Source organism: Rhinichthys klamathensis, unplaced genomic scaffold, assembly GCF_029890125.1.
Source record: "Rhinichthys klamathensis goyatoka isolate OS25496 unplaced genomic scaffold, OSU_Roscu_1.1 h1tg001124l_1, whole genome shotgun sequence".
Taxonomy (NCBI): domain Eukaryota; kingdom Metazoa; phylum Chordata; class Actinopteri; order Cypriniformes; family Leuciscidae; genus Rhinichthys; species Rhinichthys klamathensis.
The window spans coordinates 179,667-187,887 of NW_026607355.1; positions in this window are offsets into that span (position 1 = coordinate 179,667).

Sequence of the window (8,221 nt, forward strand, 5' to 3'; positions counted from 1 at the left end):
CTTGGGTACGAGAAAATATCGGCTGTAAAAGCCTGACTCGCTCAGAGAAGGCGGTACTTTTTCTATGGCCCCTTTGCACAGCAGTTTTGCTATTTCTGCGTGAAGTAGGTGTGCTACTTCCGCATTCACTATCGTCGCGGTCCGGGCTCGAAAGCGCGGGGGACGGCGAATGAATTGAAGTGTATAGCCCTGCTTTATCGTGCTCAGAACCCATTCTGAAATCCCTGGGATAGTTTCCCACGCAGCTATGTGAGCCGCTAGGGGGCGAATGGCCTCCGGGTTCAGATCGCCGCCATTTGCGGGCTTGTGAAACTGAGCTGGAGCCGAAAGCGCGGCGCGCACGCTCTCGGTTCTGGGCAATGGCTGCTCGCTGAAAGCCGAGACCGTCTGATTTATGTGAGGTGTCCCAATCATAAGGGATGGGGAGCATTTTATTCTCACTTTTTGACGCGCGAGGAGCGCTTTGGGCGGAAAAGCTTTCTGTAAGCGTGAGTGCGTGTGCGCGGGCACGAGACTTACAAGTGTATTTGACGCCCCGATCATAACGGATGGGGAGCGTCTTATCAATGCCCTGCGTTCTGTGATAACATTTAAATGCGCGGGCGACGCCCGGGGGGAGGTGTGTGTTAGTAAGCGTAAACGCTCTCCGGCGGGCACGAGACTTACATTCATAACCTGTTTTATTGACCGTGTAACAGAGCGGGCAGATAGTGGGCACAGACCTGTGGACACGTAACTTACATTCTTAACCTGACATGTATGAGGCTGTTCTGGCCGTGTGACAGAGCGGGCAGAAAAATAGGCGTGAGCACAGAGTTGTGGGCACGTTTCCTACATCTAGCACTCGAGCGGCATTTGCCAGCTTTAAGAGAGTGGGCTCTGCGGGAGACACGGGGGGTATCGCGTTGGCTGCCAAATACACCGCTGCAGTAGCCTTATGTAAGGGGACTGACAGGGCGAGACATTTCGACGGCGGCGCGCAAGCCCGTCCAGGTCATGCAGAGAGCTCGAGGGGGCTCTGCATGACGCGCGAACGGGGACGCGAGGGCGGGGTAGCTCTCTTGTAACGTAAAGAGAGCTAGCCGCGTGCTCGTTGGACGAGCAGAACCGTATAAACATTTCTGCTTTTACCATGCATCCAGTACGTCGCGTATGTTGATGCCCGTCCGGGTCATGCAGAGAGCTCGAGAGGGCTCTGCATGACGCGCGAACGGCGACGCGAGGGCGGGGTAGCTCTCTTGTAACGTAAAGAGAGCTAGCCGCGTGCTCGTTGGTCGAGCAGAGCTGGGAACAGTTTTTGTATGAGGGCGCGCGCACAAGTAGTGGGCACGGGACCTACATGTGACACAGATGATGCCCGTCCGGGTCATGCTGAGAGCTCGAGAGGGCTCTGCATGACGCGCGAACGGGGACACGAGGGCGGGGTAGCTCTCTTGTAACGTAAAGAGAGCTAGCCGCGTGCTCATTGGTCGAGCAGAACTGTATACAAATTTCTGCTCTTACCACGCATCCAGTACGTCGCGTATGTCGATGCCCGTCCGGGTCATGCAGAGAGCTCGAGAGGCGACGCGAGGGCCGGGTAGCTCTCTTGTAACGTAAAGAGAGCTAGCCGCGGTCTGATGCCAGGATGGAGCAGCAGTCTCTCGTGGCGTGTCCCTCGGCCTCAACCTCAGATGCGACGGCAGTGAGGCTCGTGAGCGGCAGCTGAGCGTTGGTGAAGGGAGGCGGGGAAGGCAAGATCGAGGCTCGAGGGAGGTTCTCCGGCGAGCGCCTCGCTGTGGCCACGGGTTCCGGCTGTCTCTGGGAACGGCGCTTCTTTTTGCGCGGTCCCACAAAGGGCGGAGTGACTGCTTCCAGGGTTGAAGGCTTCGAGTCGAGCCCGCAGGGTCGACAGCGGAAGCGCTTCACAGAACTCGCAGCCCCCGCATGCGAGGGCGAGCTCCGCGTGTTCCTGGCCCAGGCAGAGAGCGCAGATCACGTAGCGGTCTCCGACGCTGAGCGGGGCCCTGCACAAGCCACAGGAAGTGCGAGGCATCTTGAAAAAGATGCTCGCTGCTCTTTTAGGAGTAATGTACTAAAAGAGAATACAAACAGAGTAAAAAGGATACGTCGCCGGATAGCGTAGCTCGCACGGATGACTGAAGGTGGCGAAGACGGCCAGCAAAATCACCAGTGTTAAATTAACACTGCTCAGTGTTCATATGAGTCCACACTCAGAGAGTGTTCAATGAACACGGAAGCAGTGTTAAAGTTAATGAGATAATTAAGTAATTAATTGAGTGATAATTGAGCATTATCGACGACACCTGATGTTAACAAGCAGAATCACTGAAGGAGAAAATCGTAATTGGTATGTTACCATTATGGAGATCAGTGTTTGCTTTAGTTGGGCTCTTGACCCTTACATCATTAACTTTAGTTCTTTGTTTGGCTGCTATACCTGAGTTATACCTGCCTGATGAACAAAGAGAAAAGGTGATATGATGGTGTTGGTTGTGTTTTCTTCTCTTCTTTAGTGCTGCCTAACGGCGTACTTCACGATGATATTGGTCTCGGTCTAGCACGGCGTGTAGAGTTTGTGCTGTTGTTAATTGTAGCCATGTTTTGATGTTACTGAGCCATGTTGTTTTTGGCCGTCCTGGTCGTTTTTTCCCTTCGATTTTTCCTTGCAGGATTTGCTTTAATAGCTGGTATTTGTGGTTGTTTCGGGCAATGTGGCCTAAGTAGTGACACTTCCTGCTAATGATGGTCTTCAGCAGTTGCCTGTCAGTGCCCATGTCCTGCAGAACTTGTGTATTGGTGGTTTTGGCTGTCCATGGGATTTTCAGCATTCTTCGATACAGCCACATTTCGAAAGCTTCGAGCCTTTTTGTTGCTGTTGTTGTTAGTGTCCACGTCTCTACTCCGTACAGCAAAATTGACCAGATGTAACATTTCAGTGTGCGCAGTTTCAGTGGTGTACTCAAGTTGCGGTCTGCAAGGAGTCCTTTTTTCCATTTAATAAATGCTTGCCGTGCTTGTTCAATTCTGCTCTTGATTTCGACTTCATGGTTCAGCTGATCGTCAATGATTACACCAAGGTATTTGAATCGGTGTACTTGTTCCAATTTTTCGCTGCCCAGCTTGATTGTTGTTTCGCTTAAAGGTCGGCTGACCTTCATAACCTTAGTTTTCTTTTTGTTAATTCGTAGGCCCCATATTTGACTTTCTGCGGCAACTTCGTCCAAGATTTGTTGTAGATCTTGTTCCGAATCGGCCAGCAGTGCAGTGTCGTCGGCATATCTGATGTTATTGATTTATTGTCCATTGACTTTAATACCAATGTTTTTGTCTGCTAGTGTTCGATCAAAAATCTGCTCCGAGTAGATGTTGAAAAGAATCGGTGACAGTGGGCAGCCTTGTCGTACACCTTTTTGTATTGGTGTTGGGTCTGTCAGTTCGTTGTCATATCGGAGTTGGGCTGTTTGCTTCCAATAAAGAGCAATGATGAAGTTGGTGTCGTTTTTATCTAGTCCCAGTTGTTTTAATAGAGCTGCTAGTCGGTCGTGGTCTACTGAGTCAAAGGCTTTCTCGTAATCTATGAAGCAGATGTACACTTCTTTCTGATGTTCGTAGCATCGCTGTAGTAGTATCTGTAAACAGAAGATTGCTTCTCTTGTGCCTAGTCCTTTGCAAAAGCCAAACTTTGTGTTCCTCAGTGCACTCTCGCATGTGGGGCGTATGCGCTGTTGGATCACCTTCAGGAAGACTTTCAGCACGTGGCTCATCAAGCTTATCAGTCTGTAGTCTTCACATTTCCGGCTTGTTGCTTTCTTTGGTATGGCCACAAAGATGGATTGTAGCCAGTCGGATGGAATTTTATTGCCGTTGTAAATTTGATTGTACCAATTAGTCAGTTGTCGCATGTTATTGCTGTCTAATAATTTGAGCAATTCGACGTGGATTGTATCGGGCCCGCACGCTTTGCCTGGCTTAGCTGTTTTGATTGCATGTTCTACTTCTGATGTTAAAATGTGTAAAGCGTCTTTCGACGTCTGTTGGTCTTTTCCTGCAGATGTTCTCGCGGAGCCAAAGAGCTTGTGTATATAGTTTGTCCAGGTGTCCATTTTTTCTTGTTTATTTAGGATTGGTTGGTTGTTGTCCGCATACAAGATTGCTGTTGGGGCTGGTCTGTAGATATTACCAGCTTCTTTGAGCTTCTTGTGTAGGTTAAAATTGTCATGTTTTTTAACTAATTCTTCAATTTCTGCGCATTGTTCCTCCATCCATTTTTCTTTTGCCTGTCGGATTGCTTCTCTGATCTTCTGTTGCATTTGTTTGTACTTCTCCAAGTTGTTATTTTTGTACATTCTTCGTTTGCTCATTAGATCGAGAATATATTGTGTCATCCATCGTTGTTTCTTTTTCGGTGACTGGTGTCCCAGCATAACTTCTGTTGTTTCTGTGATGCATTGTTTGAACGAGCACCAGTACTCCTGGACATCTGCTGTTTCTGTTGTTATTGAGCGTATACTATCGTTGAGCTGTTGCTGTACTTGTCTTTTATCGGCGCTGTTCTTCAGTTTCTCCAGGTCTGTTCGTCTCGTCTTTGTACATTGTATTGATCGCAACTTGAGTCTTATTGTAGCTACTACTGGGTTGTGATCTGACGATATATCGGCTCCAGGGTAGGTTTTTGCTGTAAGCACACTGGACTTAAACCTGGTGTTAATTAAGATATAATCGATTTGGTTCCTGACGATGTTATTGTCAGAGTCTTGCGGCGAAGTCCACGTATACAGTCGTCGAGGTGGTAATTGGAACCACGTGTTAGCAATACTGAAGCGTTCTTCTTGGCAGAATTGAACCAGTCTGTCGCCTCGTCCATTCCTTATTCCTAGTCCGTGCTCTCCGACAATGTTCTGCATTCGACCGTGGCCAACCTTGCCGTTGAAGTCGCCAAGGATTATAGTGATGTCTTGTTTCTTCAGCGGTTTCAGCGTGTTGCTTTGAAGGGGTTCTTTGACGCAAGCTCGGAAATTCTTATCACCCCTGTCCTATTTAAAGGACGCCGATACTCAGGGCCTTTATTGATTTTGCTTGTCATCATTGAAGTTTTCAAGGGAAGAATAATCCAAGTAGTTTCCCGTTGCTTTCTTGGATCACAATTTATTTGAAAAGGTCATGTGGTGACCTTTCGAAACGGGTTTTGTCTGACGTCTCCACTGAAGTCTTCCCGCCTTGGGTGACCCTTCTGAGAGCACTAGGCTCTCGACGGTATAGCGATCAGCTTCTCAGACGTACACAAACTCTCTCGCCGCGTTAAGGCACCGTTTCACGAGAGAGTTGTGTTTTAACATAATCAATAGTTGGCCTGAATCACTGGACTCATTGAGAGCATACTCATTGAGAGCATAATTTCAGAGTTAAGTTTACCTTATGGATTATAGCAGCACTGTCATTGTAGAGTATGCATTTTTTTAGCCTTTTCAATTAAATCCAAATGATCAAATCATTACAAAAAAAAACACCACTGCTTCAGTGTTCATTTAACACTCTCTGAATGTGGACTCATATAAACACTGAGCAGTGTTAATTTAACACTGGTGATTTTGCTGTGTAGTTGTGACCGTGAAGAATTATAATACAATAAAGCAAGGCAGTTCAAGGCTTTGTGTGTAATTAGTGTAATAAATGGGACAAAATGCCATGCAAACCACTAACAACTGAATTTTTATTCGGCACCTGCTGTCACCAGTACAGCATTAACTCCTAGCCTGGTAAGTGCCACACATATTACAATTAAGAAGTTTAAAACCTGACAGGTGGTTATAACTTATAATGTAGATAAAATTGGGCTGATGTGATCATATTTAGTGCTAGTAAGTACTAGGAGCTGCATTCTGGACCAACTGGAGCTTATCTATAGAGCCAGCAGGACAACCACTCAATAAATCTAATCTGGAGGTCATAAATGTAATTGAACTTTGTATTTTGAGCACTTCTTGGGTTGTTATTGTCTCTTCACGATGACTCGTTTGGTTAGTCCTCAGATGTAAGTCGCTTTGGATAAAAGCGTCTGCTAAATGACTAAATGTAAATGTAAATGTAAATGCATGAATTAGCTTTTCAGCATTTGAAACAGACAACATATGGAAGAAGGAGGCTGAGGAAACTTATTCCATGTTTCCTAATAATGTCCCTAAGTGGAAGCATAGATGATGAAAAAAGCAGGGGGCCTAATACTGATCCCTGTGGCACTTCGTATTTAACTTATGTGCAGTCTTACATCTCTTCACAACACAGGCAAACTGACGGCAATATGATAAATACAATATAAACCATAATATCTGCAGTGGTCCACAGTATCAAAAGCAGCAAACACTATTAGAAAGAGATGCAGCCACTATCAGCCCTGCTTGAGGTGGTCTATTGCTGGTCTGGCTGGTGGACCGGCCGGTTTGAGGTGGTCTAGTGCTGGTCTGGCTGGTGGACCGGCTGGTTTGAGGTGGTCTAGTGCTGGTCTGGCTGTTAGTCCAGGCCGGTTTGAGGTGGTCTAGTGCTGGTCTGGCTGGTGGACCGGCTGGTTTGAGGTAGTCTGGCTGTTGGTCCAGGCCGGTTTGAGGTGGTCTAGTGCTGGTCTGGCTGGTGGAGCGGACGGTTTGAATTGGTCTAGTGCTGGTCTGGCTGGTGGACCGGCTGGTTTGAGGTGGTCTAGTGCTGGTCTGGCTGGTGGAGCGGACGGTTTGAGGTGGTCTAGTGCTGGTCTGGCTGGTGGACCGGCCGGTTTGAGGTGGTCTAGTGCTGGTCTGGCTGGTGGACCGGCCGGTTTGAGGTGGTCTAGTGCTGGTCTGGCTGTTGGTCCAGGCCGGTTTGAGGTGGTCTAGTGCTGGTCTGGCTGGTGGACCGGCCGGTTTGAGGTGGTCTAGTGCTGGTCTGGCTGTTGGTCCAGGCCAGTTTGAGGTGGTCTAGTGCTGGTCTGGCTGTTGGTCCAGGCCGGTTTGAGGTGGTCTAGTGCTGGTCTGGCTGTTGGTCCAGGCCAGTTTGAGGTGGTCTAGTGCTGGTCTGGCTGGTGGACCGGCCGGTTTGAATTGGTCTAGTGCTGGTCTGGCTGGTGGACCGGCCGGTTTGAGGTGGTCTAGTGCTGGTCTGGCTGTTGGTCCAGGCCGGTTTGAGGTGGTCTAGTGCTGGTCTGGCTGGTGGACCGGCCGGTTTGAGGTGGTCTAGTGCTGGTCTGGCTGTTGGTCCAGGCCGGTTTGAGGTGGTCTAGTGCTGGTCTGGCTGGTGGAGCGGACGGTTTGAGGTGGTCTAGTGCTGGTCTGGCTGGTGGACCGGCCGGTTTGAGGTGGTCTAGTGCTGGTCTGGCTGGTGGAGCGGACGGTTTGAGGTGGTCTAGTGCTGGTCTGGCTGGTGGACCGGCCGGTTTGAGGTGGTCTAGTGCTGGTCTGGCTGGTGGACCGGCCGGTTTGAGGTGGTCTAGTGCTGGTCTGGCTGTTGGTCCAGGCCGGTTTGAGGTGGTCTAGTGCTGGTCTAGCTGGTGGAGCGGCACAGTCATGCTGTTCTCGAGCTAACTGAGCTGGTGTAGCTGGACTCTTTAGCAGGGCAGAGGATCAAGCCTGTGTTATGATAATAGTGTTTATGATGCCCATTATATGTAGCTAGAAGAAGAGCTCTCTGATCATTTTTAGCAGACACTTTCGTTCAAACAGACTTTGAGTTCAGTTCTTACAGGTTAAGTCCTCCTCGAGTAACCGTAGGTTTAGTTAAGTCAAGGTTGTGTGATTTCTTATTGCTTGCTTTTAGAGGATTGATAAATCATTAACCAATCAAGTTTAGCCACTACAACACACTACACCATCCCATAAATACCAGTGATGCTAGTATAAATCTCTAATCTAATTTAAGTAGCTTTTTAAAATGTGCCTTAGGAAACATAAACATTACTAGTGTGCATCTTGAGACAAATCAATGGCACTGACAATTTCAGTTAATACAGCTCAAACATCATTTTAGTCTGGGACTATCTTAAGCCGTGTGTTTTAAAGCATGACTTAAGGAATAAACAGACCAAAATTCTCAAAAGCTTTATTCTATTTTCATGAACAAGCAGACAAGTACCATTTTGTTAATTTGACATAGGCTGGAAAACACTCTCAAATGTAAACTCAGTCTTTACAAAAAAAAAAAAGATTGAAAGATGTGGATTATGGGTTATTATTATTATTAGTTATTTCTTTCCAAG